Source organism: Oryzias latipes, chromosome 24 (assembly GCF_002234675.1).
Source record: "Oryzias latipes chromosome 24, ASM223467v1".
In the NCBI taxonomy this organism is placed as follows: domain Eukaryota; kingdom Metazoa; phylum Chordata; class Actinopteri; order Beloniformes; family Adrianichthyidae; genus Oryzias; species Oryzias latipes.
Genome location: NC_019882.2, coordinates 8258429 through 8272826, shown reverse-complemented (window position 1 = coordinate 8272826; position 14398 = coordinate 8258429). Strand labels below are relative to the sequence as shown.

The following is a 14398-nucleotide window of genomic DNA, read 5'->3' as shown; positions in this document are numbered from 1 at the left end:
TTCATTAGAGTCAGAGCATCTTTCAAGAATTGGTGAAATTCGATTAAAGGTGTTTGCACACTAGGATTGTGCAGCTGTTTCTCTGATTGGAAAGCCATCTATCCATTTTCTTAACCCACTTGATCCCTTTTGGGGTGGAGGGGCTGCTGGAGCTTATTTTAGCTATTGTTGATCAACAGTGGACAGGTAGTTTGTTTAAGACACTTTTACAGACACATCTGGGGAAAATATAGAATTTTCTATGAGCCTATTTGGAATGTGAAGCGAGAGCACTAACCAATGTACTACCGTCCAGCTTTGATTTAGTATGCAGTTGCGAAAAAAAAGGTTATTTGCTTTCACACTGCACTTTCGAGAACAAAGAACAACTTAGGGTGGGCTAAACCTTACAGAAAAAATATGCAGTTGTAACAGCTATTTCCTTAGGCAGAGTGATTCATTTATTTTATTTTTTCCTGTTTGTTTCATTACCCTATTGGCATTTTCTTTTTGTTAGTTTGCATCCCTTATTCTCAGGTGAATTGGAGTTTTCTTGGTTGACTTGCAAGTCAGGTGACCTAACCCAAACACCATTCAAATACCATTTGGTAAGTTAATGGTATGTTTTTGAACACATTCGTGCAACAATAGGGTGTATTAAGTTTGTTTGTGACATGTTGCACATTAGCTGCATTAGCGTGTTAACACCTGTAACTTCGAAGACTGATATAGCTAAAACAAAAAATACTGTGACTATGCTAACTCCTGTAAGTAATATATAAAAAATATATAGTCTGATATCTCTACACGTTTGCCACGTTAACCATGTTTGCTTTTTTACAATAACACCCAAGTGGAAAATGGGGTAAAGTCGGCTGTCTGAGAAACCAAACTCTAGTGTGGTTTAAACAGCTCAGTGTGAAAGTGTCAAGTAAGAGTCAATGCAGGTTTGATTGAAGTTTTTTGAAGTCAGGTGTGTTTTACTATGTTTGAGAGCACCTAGGAGTAAAACTCTTACAAGAAGTAGATAAGCCAACAGGAAGGAGTCCTTCAAAAGCCTCCGGCAGCACTTCAGAATTTATATTTAAATGTCCTCTTTGATGTTCCTGTGCATGCCAAACTTCTGTCGTCCATGACTTTTATTGAACTTAACCATGGCTGTGGAGTTTTAATACAACACAGTGTAACTAGGTTCCTTTATTTTCCCCACAAGTTGCATAATAAGTCTTTTATACACAGGAATTGTGCTGTCTAACCCACTTAAACAAAGATTTTTGACTGCATTTCCATCTTTTTTTTCATCTGTGAGTGTATATCAACTTCTAAAACTTCCTGTTTATGCATTTTGGTCACATGGCACATCATTGAGATTCTTTTTCCGGAATCTTTGAAATTTCCCCACTTAGTGTGTTTACACAAAGCTTTCAGATATGTTTCTCTCACTATGTTGGGATGGCAGGTCTAAACAGATGCAGGTCTGCTGTTCTCTACGCAAGGGACAAACAGTTTGGTCAGCATTGACGAGACTGACTTTGGTGGAGTTGTCCTATTTGTATAATGCAAAACTGCTCTGAATCCTGCAGAACATCATGCTTGTCTTACAAGCAAACAGAAACTCTGTAGTTTAATTTCATGCAGAATTGTGTTTTTTTTAAGTAAATAATAAGTTTTCTCTGTCTTTGCATGATGTTAAAGTCTGTTTTCTGATGGCCTCACCATCACTTCCCATCCTTACAAAACTGGTGCATGCTACCGCTGGTTGGAATGCTCAAGCTATGTTCACACCGCCCTAGGCAAAGCATGTTCAAGTGACCACTTTATATGAAAAATCTATGTAAAGAAACTTGAATGTGCATCAGGCTTTAAAAATCTAGCATTCATGTGTAGATATGTACATTTTTAAGACCATTTTCGGGGTCTATGTTCAAAACTCTAAGCCATTGTGTTAAACAAATTCAAACTTTGACCAATTAGGGACTCAAAGGTTGTAGTGGCGTATGGATGATGCCCCTTTTGATTCACGGAACTGCCAACCAGTTGAACATTGATCATGGAGGAGGGATTAATAATTTCTTTTTGTGCCCTGCCGGAACTATGAGACCAAGAATTGTTGTATTGTACTAGAGCTGTGAAAGAAAAAGCCTGAAGCAAGATTCACAAGATTTGCACTGCTTTGACATTTCGCACCAAGCCTCTTCAAACTGGTGAACGTAGCATCAGAAAGAAGTGCTCTGACAAGCCAAATCCTGGAAGTGATACTTCAGGTGATGCTACCTCGTTGCTTTGGTCCTTCTCCAACCCAGTCCTCTTTTTCTATCCCCATTTCTCTGTTCTCCTCTCCCATGACCTCAAGGAGTCTTCATAAGGAGCAGCATTTCTCATCTGTTTTTCTTCCCCTTACTTCTCCTCTGGTAGCTTTCCCCATCTCTTGGACTAACATGGAAAAAACCCAAACCACAGTGCTGAGTGACTCAATCAACTGATTGTTGCTTTTAGCTGGATCAGGTTACTCTCTTCTCTAAGACTATTTTTGCCTGTTTCCCCTTTCTTTTGGTGCATCTGAGCCACGTTTGAATCAGGATTTTTGACTGAAAAGACCGGAAAGTAAAAAATGAGTGAATAGAACAGAGAGAGCAGAATCGAAAACCTGAGCGGCCTGGTAATTTTCTGCTCCGTTTCTATAATTGCATGTATGACCATTACAGAGAGCAAACCCTCCGTTTTGAGGCCAGCTTGGTCATTTTCTTTGTGTGCACACAAGAACCAACATATCGAGAGGTTGGTTTTTTTTGTACTTTTGCCCTACTTAAATGAGCATAGGTGTGTCTCGTCCTTGTCGCTCCTATGGGATCGCTCAGTTTCAGAAGTTTACCAGCCTGTTCACAGCAGAGACAACAAAGAGACACTGTGAAAAAGCAGCAAGAAGAAAAGGAGGCTGTGGAAAGATAAGAGCAAACAGAAGAGAACTTAAAATAGATGAGAAATTTGATATTTCTTGAGGCATTTTTTGGTTAGCAGGGGGGAAAGACCAAGACATGGAGAGCCAAAGACCAGAACTCTCTCTGAATTGGCCAAATGTGAGTTGGACAATCCCCCCTTTTCCTCTCCACCTCCCATGTGCGCCGCAGCCTGCTGACTGGCCCTCCCTCCGTCTCTGCTCCGCTTACGCTTTGCTGCGCTCAGGCAGACACGCATTGTTCTCCACTGTACAGCACTTGTTGCTCCTGTTCACCAACAGTTAGTCTCTGTAAAACTGACTCGGATAGAAGTTATCGGTGAGTACTGACTTTCTCCTTTGCTTTGTGTAGAAAGAGATGAACTCTGTTCTTGAAATGATCTTTTAGTTTTTGAATGAAACGTTCTCTCAGAGAAAATATTTAAAAAAATCTTTTGTTTTGGTTTATTTTGTAGGGAAAGTTGGTGAAAGATCTGCTTTAGTTGGGAGTCCGTCTCACATCTTGTTTTTCACTGAATAGCTCCCTTTTTGCTGACTCACTCTATTAACCTACTTCATGAGGCTCCATGCAGTTTGAGGGTGTGTAGTCTATTGGACATGTGTTAGCCATTGTGTACTCCTGAGTAATTCTAGACAATTTGTCACTACTTTTCCATTTTGTTGCATATAAGAGTCGAATTTGTGAAAGCGGAAAATTGATGAAGAACAAATAAACGATAAAGGAGGATTCTGTGACGCAGCTATTTCTCAATGATACTCCCTGCAAGTACCACACAGTACTACCCCCCCCCCCCCCCCCCAACTGACCATTTGCTTAGTCTTCACATGCACACACATCCAAACACACACATGCATTCACAATAGGACCTTGTCATGTAGAGGGACTCCATTGTTTGCTGCACATAAATGTTTATGTGTGTCATAAAGTCCAGAAGTACTCGGACAATGAGGTCTGTCACCCAAAGGATGTGGATTTCTTTCCCTTTTTCTATCCTTCTCTCGGTCTCACCTCCTTTGTTGAGTTCACATCTGGATCTCCCCACCAGCTGACAAGGCACAAGAGTGCAGAGGGAGGTGTGGATGGGGACTTGAACAGAAAGGAGAAGGAAATCGGTGGGGGGAGTTTTCCCCTTCCAAACATCTCTTGATGGACTTTCTTGCTGTGTAGGAAGAACAAACTCACAATGTCATTGTCAGTGTGCGATTAAAAAGAGGAAACACTACACAAACACACTCTGCATATATGTTCTTGAGCAATAAATGATGTAGCTTACATTTATGGACATTTTAGTATGAGGCTACGTTCTCGCCACCCTCGACAACTTGCGTTTAAGTGACCTCTTCCGAAAAAAATGTCAATTGAAACAAACGTAAATGCGTATTTCAGACTACTGTGTTTAAACCTCTGTGTTCACATGTGGCTACACAAGCTTTTAAGAACGGTTTTGGATTCTACGTACAAAACGGATGCCATTGAACATGTGTTGAAAGTTTAACTAGGTTGAACTTTGACCAGTCAGGGACTGTGGTTGTGACGTATGGACGGCGTCCCTTTAAATTACTGAAGTACCAGCTGTTTGAAAATTGATCATGAGGGAAAAAATAATAATTGCCATTTGTAAGTCTTTCATATATTGGACTAGAGCTGTGAAAGAAAAATCCTAGAACAAGATTTGTGCCACTTTGACATTTTACACCAAGCCCCTTCCGACTGTAGATAGTAAACAGTAGAATTAAGACGAAGCACCTTCCTGATTGTCTGTTGTGAACGCCATATGCTAAAGGCACATTTAAGAATGTGTGTAAATGTGTATAAACACCCAGTGTAAAAATAGCTTTCCCAAATAGGAAGACCATTGCTTCCTGATATGGGCGCCGCCATGCTGAAACTAGTCGATGAATGACATCCCACCTCGATTTGTCCATTGTTTTTACAGACTATGGGTAAATATGAAAAAAGAGTTTTCTTAACACACATCCAAGTGAATTAGAAGTTGGTTATAAATGTGAAGAGTTGACAGAAGACAGCACAGTCCGGAGAGTGCTGGCGCTCCACGGACAGCGCTGGCCTCAACATGTGACAACTTTTCAATGGGAATTTCTCAACAAGGCCAAAGCTGTCAAACTTTGTCCTGTTCTCCGTCAGTCTCTTTGCTCTGCTACTTTCCAGCTTATTGGCCCAAAGTTTGACTCTGTGGCTCACTTGAACCATGATGACACACTCAACCAAAAAAAGAAGAAAAATATAATCCAGCTACACCGACCTGCCACTTTTTTAATTGTGCCTGATCATAATGGGTGGGGCCAAACACTCAAACGGGAATCACAGTATTAAATCTATATGTAGTTTAATCCTTTAAAGCCCACTTTATCAAAAAACTGACAGAAATTTCTATTTTTTTTAATTAAGATGTTTTTAAACCCTTTGATGGGGAAAATTTAAAAAAAGGAAAATCATTTTTTTAAGAGACATAGTATCAGTTATGATACATCGGGTGATTTGTTAAGTTTTTTTGGTTCACAATGATATTAGCACTTTACCTGCTTGCTTAACCAAACTGTGCATTTAGAAAAATACATTATCAAAAATGTTAATTTTGTGTCATAATTAACATTGTGTGTCTCCCCAAGGCAATGCAGTCGCAGTAGCGATTTGTCTTGGTTTGGGTTGGTATCAATTAAGATACAAAATTAAGAAAAAAAGCACCTTTGTTACCCACAGTCTCAAATTTGATCCACACATTTTTAACATAACTTATAAAGAATTAATCATCAAATGTTCTATTTTTCCAGTACAGCAAGTAGTCGTTGAATAAACATAGATGAGTTATTCGCACCATATCATTTGAAAAATAAGTGAAGCTTTACCTGCCAGAAGATTTATTTTGCAATTTTATGAAGCCAAGTTTTATCCAATGGATCTTTAAGGAAGGCTATGAGATGAGGCATGCGAATGAGATAAGGGTCTGAGAAATGCACGTATCAGAAATAATATGAGCTGGTACATAGGGTTAAGCTGTGAGCATCGATGATGGAGATAAATGACAGGCGTTCAGTTCTTCCACAGACTGCAATAGTTTGTGTTCAGCTGGCACTGTGTCTGCCCGTAACGCTGCTCTCCTCAGAGTTTATGTCTGGCTGTGAGCAGCTTTGTGAGATGAAACTGCCGTCCAGATGGTAGAAGTGTGACTGAGGTCACTGCTTTGAGAGCCTTTTACAGTCTGAGCTGAAGCATTAGTGTTGCTTTTTGACATCAGCAGTTTTACCTTCTTTTTCTGTATTTTCTCAAAAAACAACTCAACAGGAAGCAATGTTAGTTGTAATATTCTGCTATCATGCCACATCATAAAGTCAATAAGCAGATTGAAAACTGCAACCAATGCGATAATTTCATTCAGAACGTTAAGTAATCTACAGTTCTGTACTGTTTTCGTGCCAGCCATCAAATCAGAACAGAGACCAATCAAGCATCCGCCTCTCAAAGCTCTGGATTGTTTCGGTCACAGCGATAACATTCACCAAACGGCTGTGTCAGTGCATTGTGAACCACAATGAATCTGTCAGTCACAGCTAGACAATGTCTGACTGATTAGAGCAACCCAACAGGGGAACCCGGGGACAGCAGAATGCAAAAATCCAAAACAAAACTCATAAATGAGACAATCTGAGCAGCAAGTACAAATCTTAAGATTGTTTCACAATAAAAATGCATGCATTAAGTTAGAACAAAAGGGTGCCAAATGAAAAGTGAATCTGCATGTTCTCATTTCCACTGGAGTCAGAAACAGCTTGAGGCTGCAGATGGGGCTTTCTGTTTTCTATATAAAATAAAAATAAAACGTTAAAAAAAAATTATGTTGATATTAGCTGAATTGATTAATTTGTTGATTTTTTTTTATTCAGCTGATCCACATTTATTTATCTGGATTGGTCAGAGTAGGTCATGTTGCACGCCTCTATTAAATTTATTTTGTGGAGACTTCATGCCCAGAGGGCTTGTTATCGGAGCTTTGTTAGCTGTACTGTATTCACATACAGAGCCTCCAAACAGGTTTTTCTGACTTTTGTCTTTCTCTTGTTCATCTAACCACTCTTCATTCTTGACACTACCTCATTAGCCTCTCATCCTCTTCTCTCTGATTTTATATTTATGGCCTCCATTCACATACTGCATGAACATTCTGTGGAATTTGAACTGTAATGGAAGAGCAAACTCAATACGTTTGATGGCTGCTCTAAAATGTATTGATTTTTAGCTTAAAGGATGATTTGCTTAAATTGACTCTTTGTGGAATATCTCACATGCATGTTTGATTAAAACAGGGGGAGCAGGAACGAAGGGATTGTGGGGTATATGCTCAGTTTTCTGCTTTCTGATTCATAAATGGAAAAATCACACAAAAACATAAATCAAGTACATATCAAAATTGTTGTCTCTCTTCTGGAGATTAAAATTTTAGAGACCCACTCTGATTATATTATGATGTATTTTTTAAAGTGTTCCTAGTGGTCTTTTAATTAGGAATATGTTGTTTTTAGCCAAAATAAATAAATAAAAAATCTGTCATTTTCTAGGACATAGTAACTGAATTTAGTATATTAGAAATTTGTCTCTGAGTTGTGGGTGGGAGCGTTGGCACAAGGTAAGCCCCCCACTTCCCGTCACCTATTTACACACTCTTCAGCCCCTTACTCCCTGACCTAATATTACTGGTGCAAAAAAAATGTTGGAGCTATCCCGCTATACAGTTTTAAAGCCAGATGCTTGGTCAGACGAGAAGAACAAAGACGAACACAGTTCCAGTTGTCTGCAAAAGGATGCATCAGAATGGAGCAGAGCTAGGAGCTTGTAGCTCGCCCAGCGTATTTTCTACATCACAGATGTGATCCTTTTCCAGCTGTATTTTTTTATTTAAATAAATAAATACTCAGAAATGCAATTTAAGGGTAAAAATTTTTTGCATCATTAGAAAAATGCCATAAGAACATGTCAAAAAACACCAAAATAAATGATTTTTTTCCACATCGTCAGTTGCTTTTTCTATAGAATTGTTTTATGATGACATCCTTAGTATAACATCTACATGTGTTGCATCTGTCTTGGCTCGTTCTCATTTTGTTTTGTCCATCATCAGTGCCATTCCACAATATTTACTGTAATTCATCAACCAACCAGATGTGAGTTTGAATGCATTTACGAAATTGTGCATACAGATGTATTAATGTGAGATAATTCTTGTCTTGATTGCTAAATTAGGTTTTTACGTAATGTGTGTGGATGCAACGTCCTGAATCCTTAAAAGCTGCACATTTCCTTACTTTCACTCCTCCACGGTGAGTCTTGTTGGGCTTTGTGTGGGCACAAGGAGCTCTGATTACGGCTGGCACTGCCACCTCACTTCCCAGAATTCCATGCACTGACGTAGCCAGGAGGTAGCGTCTGTGGTGTAAATTCAGCACACACTTATAAGTGAGGCAAAACCTCACTTTATGAATGACCTGCTAATTTTCTGCAGGCAAAAACGTTTCCGCTTTTTTATGTGTAGCTGAGGAATTAAGTAAAAAAGCTGATAACGCTAAAAATAATTGCAGCTCAAAGCAATGATCCTATTAAAGATTATTTATTTATTTATTGTCAGTTTGCATTTACCAAAACAGTTACAGACTTTGATGGTCTTAATTATCAATGAGCATGCAGACGCTTGTGCTTTTTCCTGTTTGTGTTGCCCGTAGCAACGGCTTGGCAAAGAACAGTGGTGATGTCAGCAGTGATGTACGAGTGTCGGAGCACATGGGATGACCTCAGTAGTGGTGGTGGTGGGGCTGGGGGTCCCATAGGGGTAGTATCAGCTGCAGCCAGCGTTTGCCTTCAGGTCGTTCTCACACCCCACATTTCTGAGTTTGACCCCGCCCCTCCACCCCTGAAACCCTGCAAATCTGATCCTTCACAGGCTTCACAAATCATGATGACAACCTCCGACACGCAGACAAGAAAGTTGCAACCGCCTCACATGTGGGGCTGAAAGAATTCAGAGCAAAAGGAGGCAAAAAGTGATCCAAATCCACTTTCCTTTTCATAATTGAAGCTTGTTTTGTCAATTAGGTTTCTATGTCTTGCCGTGCAGCACAAAGAGCTTTTATGTGCCATGAGCTCACACTGATTCGCATGAACCGAGCTGAACTGAGGAATCCACAGGGACTCAGCGGCAACTTTTATTTGTTGCAAGCATCCAAGCTGCAATCAGTGGAGATGTTGGTGCCAAATTTTCTGTTTGAAAGTTCAGAAATATGACACAGATGGTGAAATATGCCTTAAATGAGATGCAAAGATGATATAGAGTTTAAATGTGAGTTTTGTTCATTTTCATTACTATTAAAAAAAAAAAATTCCTTTAGTTTTTCAGCCAGCAGCTGCAGTAATGTGCAAATTGTGCATACTTGAAATTAACGCGTCAAAGGACATATAGTTGTATGGTTTTCTAAGCTAAAATAATGAAGTTCCCATTTCTTGACCCGGGCAGGTCTTGTGTACTATCGGCCCTCTGCCCCAGGGGGAGCTGTTACTCCAATTGTAGAACCTCCACTCTGTCCCACACTGCCCAACAGATCCATGCACTTCCCCACTTTTAACCTCCCACCAGGTCGACTAACTGGCCATGGCAAATGTTTTTCTACTTTTCTGTATATTATGATTGCGTCATAACTGTGACCCAGCAGCAGCTGCTGTACAAATTCCCCCGCATCCCTGTGGTTTTGTAGCTCCAAACATTTGTGAGCATGTTTAAAACACCCCAGATCACATGTTCAGCTATCGTTATGACTTCAGTTGTCAGACAAAATCTAAACTTGGCCAACCCTATGCCATCTCCTCCTACGTTCAGTGTTCACTGCAGACAGAATAAAAAGGGGATGAAATAGCAGGTCTGTGCTCTACACACCATGTGTGCTGTTTTTTTCTCTCTTTTTTTAATCATCTGTAGCAGCCTGTCTTTGGGCTGCATCTGTTTCTAGCAGACCTTGACACAGAATGATGATGAGAATTTTTGCTAAAGAAAAACATTTTTTCTGTGCAATATTATTTTACTCCTAAACCAACATTACGATCAAGAACTCCATTATTGTTACTCGTTTCTTCATTTTATTATAGTGTAGCAAACCAAATCTTAATGCAGATTTACAATTGAATTTATTTATTTTAGGAGTTTCAAGAGTTTTTTTATGTTTACATTTGGCAATAAGTTTCTTTGCCGGTGTAAATAAGGTAAACTAGACCTGACATTTGACATTTTTACTGTATTTATGCATGTTCTAAAACTAATAGTTGACATTTTTCTCTATATATAAATTCAACATGATCTGAGTTTCTAAAGAAATACAATCACATTGAGCTGCATTAATAGTAATCTTTGAAGTTTGCATTAAAAAAACTCTCATTTTTTTATATTTTCAGCACCCACTATCACTGGTCACTAAAATCTTCAGATGACAACATGCTTTCTTTATAAAGAATGTGTTTTGACCTGAGACAGAACCATCTGTAGCCCAAATGCTGCTTCCCTGCATGTTCTTTCAGTCTCAGTGAACCTATTAACTGTAACACTCCCTCAGGTCTAGCTGAGCTGTCTTGGCTCCAGCAAAGCTCCACTCTTCCAGAAGGTCATTGGGCCGAGCATTTCGTCTCTGGAGTCCTGGCGGGCTTTAACCCAAACCAAGAGGAACGTTCGAGGAAGGCTAATGATCACAGACTTGTTCTGTTTTAGTCTGGTCACATGGGCTTACCATGTTGTGTGATGCAATTTGGAATGACATGACAATAGAGTCGGTGAAGGTCAAAGAGAGCAAGAGAATTGGAAAAAGGGACTCCCCAACCGCCCATTTTTAAGGTTGAAAGAGGCAGAAGCAGCAACCTCAAGCGATTGGTCAAATTTTGGTGGAAATCATCAAGATGTCCCTGAATTAACTATGTTGTAGATTTCTGGTTGAATCCATGTTTTGATGAATTTGTTTTGTGTTTCTGCAGCTTCACTTTGCCACTAAGTTCATAATTTGTCAGAGTAAGCAGGATCCTCTGGGCCCAAGTGGAGAGGGAGGGGGGGGGGGGTTCCAGTAAAAGTGGGGCCTGCGGTTGTTGCGCTGAGCTTGCATTATGTTTGTCTGTTGTGTGGTTCAGTCTCTTAGACAGCCAACAAGACAGACAGACAGACTGAAACTAAACATGCTCTCAAACTCTCAGAGGAGCCAGAGTGTGGTTTTGATGGAGCTGCTGAGAAACCTGACGGTCGGTAAAGATGCTTCTAAAACGACAAATAAATCTAAGAAGAACAGAAAAAGTTGTAAATGTACTCAGTAGAAGCTGTTAGAAAAGGTGAGACGAGTAGGAATAATAAATTGTTGAACAGCAAAAGGTTGTGACTGTGGTATAATGAGAGCTCCTGTTCACGAGCAGAACATGCTCCTAAACCACTGGAAAGAACAATGTACACAAATTCAGGGAGGAGCTTTTTTTTAGTAGCTCAAAGATTTAGATTCATTCATTTTAAAACTGAAGACTATTGTTTAACCCATACATAATTCGTTTTCTATGACATAGCGGCAGTAGTTAATTAGAAATTCGCCTCAGGGTTGTGGGCGGTACCGTTCATGTGGAGTGAGCCTGTATCTACTTCCCGACATCCATCTGTTTACCTTCTTTCGCTAAAATGACGCAACAAAAACCAGAAAACTGCATCTGTAACACTGACTCATAGTGCGGTTTTAAGGAGTTTTAAGGATATCTACTGTAGATCTTATTATTAAACTCCTTCAAATCGCAATAATAGCAGCAGACTGTGAGGTCGTGTTAGAGATGCAGTTTTAATGTTATCTTGAAAAGCCTACTTTTTTGCCCCACTGTAAAATTTGGTTGCAGTTGCAATCCAGCTGCTTTCTAACATGACTCTAGAAAACAGATGAGAGTAATTAGACAAAGCAGAGACACTCTTAAACCCTTTATTAGCTCATTAACTACTGTCATCTCTGAAACTCTGTGAAGCTGTCTCATCACATAGATAAGTTTCCTTAGGATCTTATTTTAGTCAACCAAGTGCCGTATGGATGGAACTGCAGGTGATAATTATGCAGTGTGTTCACAGCACACATGGACTTTAATAACATCAAGAACAGATGTATTTTTACTGTTTATGGTTCAGAGGCTAACATATGGGAGACTGGCTGACTTGGTACAACAGGATGTGCAGCAAGATTTAATGGACGGGAAAGTGTCCTGTTAGGACAGGCAGGGCGTGAGCTCAGTGGTTTGCCAGTATATTTGACTACGGCAGGGGGAAGCACTGCTCCCCAACTTGACTGGGAGAAAAACGTGGAGGGAAATGAGGAGAGAAGAGACAGGAAAAAGAATCAGCTTGACTGAATACATATTGAAAATGTTGCATGAAACCAACATTTATCGCATTTGATCTTTTTTTTTTTGTTTGAAGAAGAGGATTCTTTTTACTTCATTTAAGCTTTTTGGTACCCACACATTTAAAATTATTCTTGGCTCAGATTGCGTCACTTAATTTTTCATCTATCAGTTTTCGAAACCTGCTGAACCCCTTTTGGGGTCACGGAGCAGCTGGAACCAACCCAGCTACTGTTGGGCAAAGGTGGGGTACACCCTGAGACCAAAAACAGTTTTTGGTGTTCTTAACATGTTCTTGTGGCATTTTTCTGATGATGGAGGGACATGCATGAAGAAAGGTGAGCTTAAAATGACCTTTCTAATTTTTTTTATTTTTTTTAAATTGTTGTGAATCAGATGTGCATTCAGAATGCATTCACTTGCAGACAACTATCCCTGTACGTCTTTGTTTTTCTCATTTAAGCTGGTATGGGCTCAGACCTGTATGGCTGGATAGCTCCAATATTGCTTGCTATTTATTGTTCCTTCTTTCAGTTTAAAAGTCTGGGTGTAATCCTCAACAGATCACTGGTCTTTCAGTCTCATTACCCAATCTGTATCCTTTCACCTATGCAGCATTAATGGCCTTCGCCCATCCCTTATCCCCCAATACCACTACAGTTCTTGCTCAGGCTTGATATCTCTCGTTTTGATTATTGCAATTGCTTCTCTTTGTCCTCACTCACGAATGTATCCATAAGCATTTGGTGCAGATTTCAGCTGTTCATCTCATTACCAGACCTCCTCCATTTATCCCATCACTCCTGTTCTCCAGCAGCTCCACTGGCTCCCGTTCAGTTCAGTCTGACATTCAAAATCCTTCTGCCTACTTTTAAAGCCATTAACAACCTTTGCTCCTCCATATCTCATATTCTCCGCATCCCTACTCACTCCTGCTCTTCTCTGTCATCTTCCTCTATCACTTGTCTGTCTCTCATGCTCGCCTCGCCTCGCCACCATGGGAAACAAGGCTTTCTGCTGCTCTGCTACTCAGCTCTGGAACTCACTTCCCTCTGATATCAGAGTTATTACTTCTCTCACTGTTTTCACATCCTCACTCTAGACTCTTCTTTTAACTTGCTACCAGTCCACAAACATAACAGTGTCTCACATTTTTGTTTTATTTTTTAAATGTTGAACTGTGTCAGGTGCCTACAAACATAAAATTAAAACATGTATTACTATTGGTTTTGTTGTTGTTATTAATATTATTTGAAACAGATATTAAAGTGCTGAATTTCTGTCCATCTAAACCAGTCCCCACATTTTATTCTCTCATTTGAAGTAAATCAAGTTCTAAATGTTGCAGTTCACCAATTGATCACTGGAGGTTGGTTATAAAAGGGAGCATGTTTTTTTTGTGTGGCAATTTTGCAGCTGTTTTGGCTTTGTTAGAACTTAAATTAGGGAGCATGTCGGTTGTGGGATGCAGCAATGGGACAACTGAAAAAAATTCATTCACCTATTTGGAAAGTTGTTGAGTTCTAGTCAATGTCCCCAACCCACTTCAGGCCTCTGGTTTGCTTTATAAACATTATTGATCTGATTTATATGCTTTCAAAGTAAAAAAAGTGAACAGATTGTTTCAAAGTCCCACTCCGATCATCCAATGACCCATTCTAAAAGCGTTCCGAGTGGTCTTTTAATTATGATTATGATGCTTTTAGTCAAAATGTAAAAAAAAAAAGTGTAGTTTTCTAGGGCATAGTTTCTGCAGCAGTACTTTATTAGAAATTCACCTCCGAGTTGTGGGTGGGACTGTTGGGGGCAGAGCAACCCCATCCTCATTTCCCATAATCCCTCTGTTTACATGCAGTCCTGCTAGCTTACAGCCCCCAATTGTAGCTTAGGCACATTCAGTTGTGCATTAACATGATGTTTATGTCGTGTTATCCCTGCGATGTGATAGAGGTGTAACAAAGGTCTAAAGAAATGCAATGCTGTTCCATTGTAGACAAAAATGGTCTGTAAGGTTTTGTTACTACCTTGCAAGAGGATAACTATACCTTTATGGACAACAAAGG

At 39.7% G+C, this 14398-nt stretch overlaps 1 protein-coding gene across 5 annotated transcripts in view; it reads left to right on the top strand.

The window, feature by feature from the left end:
* Positions 1–14398, top strand: part of sash1 (SAM and SH3 domain containing 1) — a 167949-nt gene that overhangs the window by 93854 nt on the left and 59697 nt on the right. Inside the window, exon 1 of one of the 5 annotated variants that reach the window (XM_020714612.2) lies at positions 3159–3254. The exons of the other annotated variants lie outside the window; for them this stretch is intronic. The gene's annotated coding sequence lies outside the window, so the exon portion shown is untranslated. Of the gene's footprint in view, positions 1–3158; positions 3255–14398 lie in introns of those variants that run through there. 5 annotated transcript variants of the gene reach the window in all.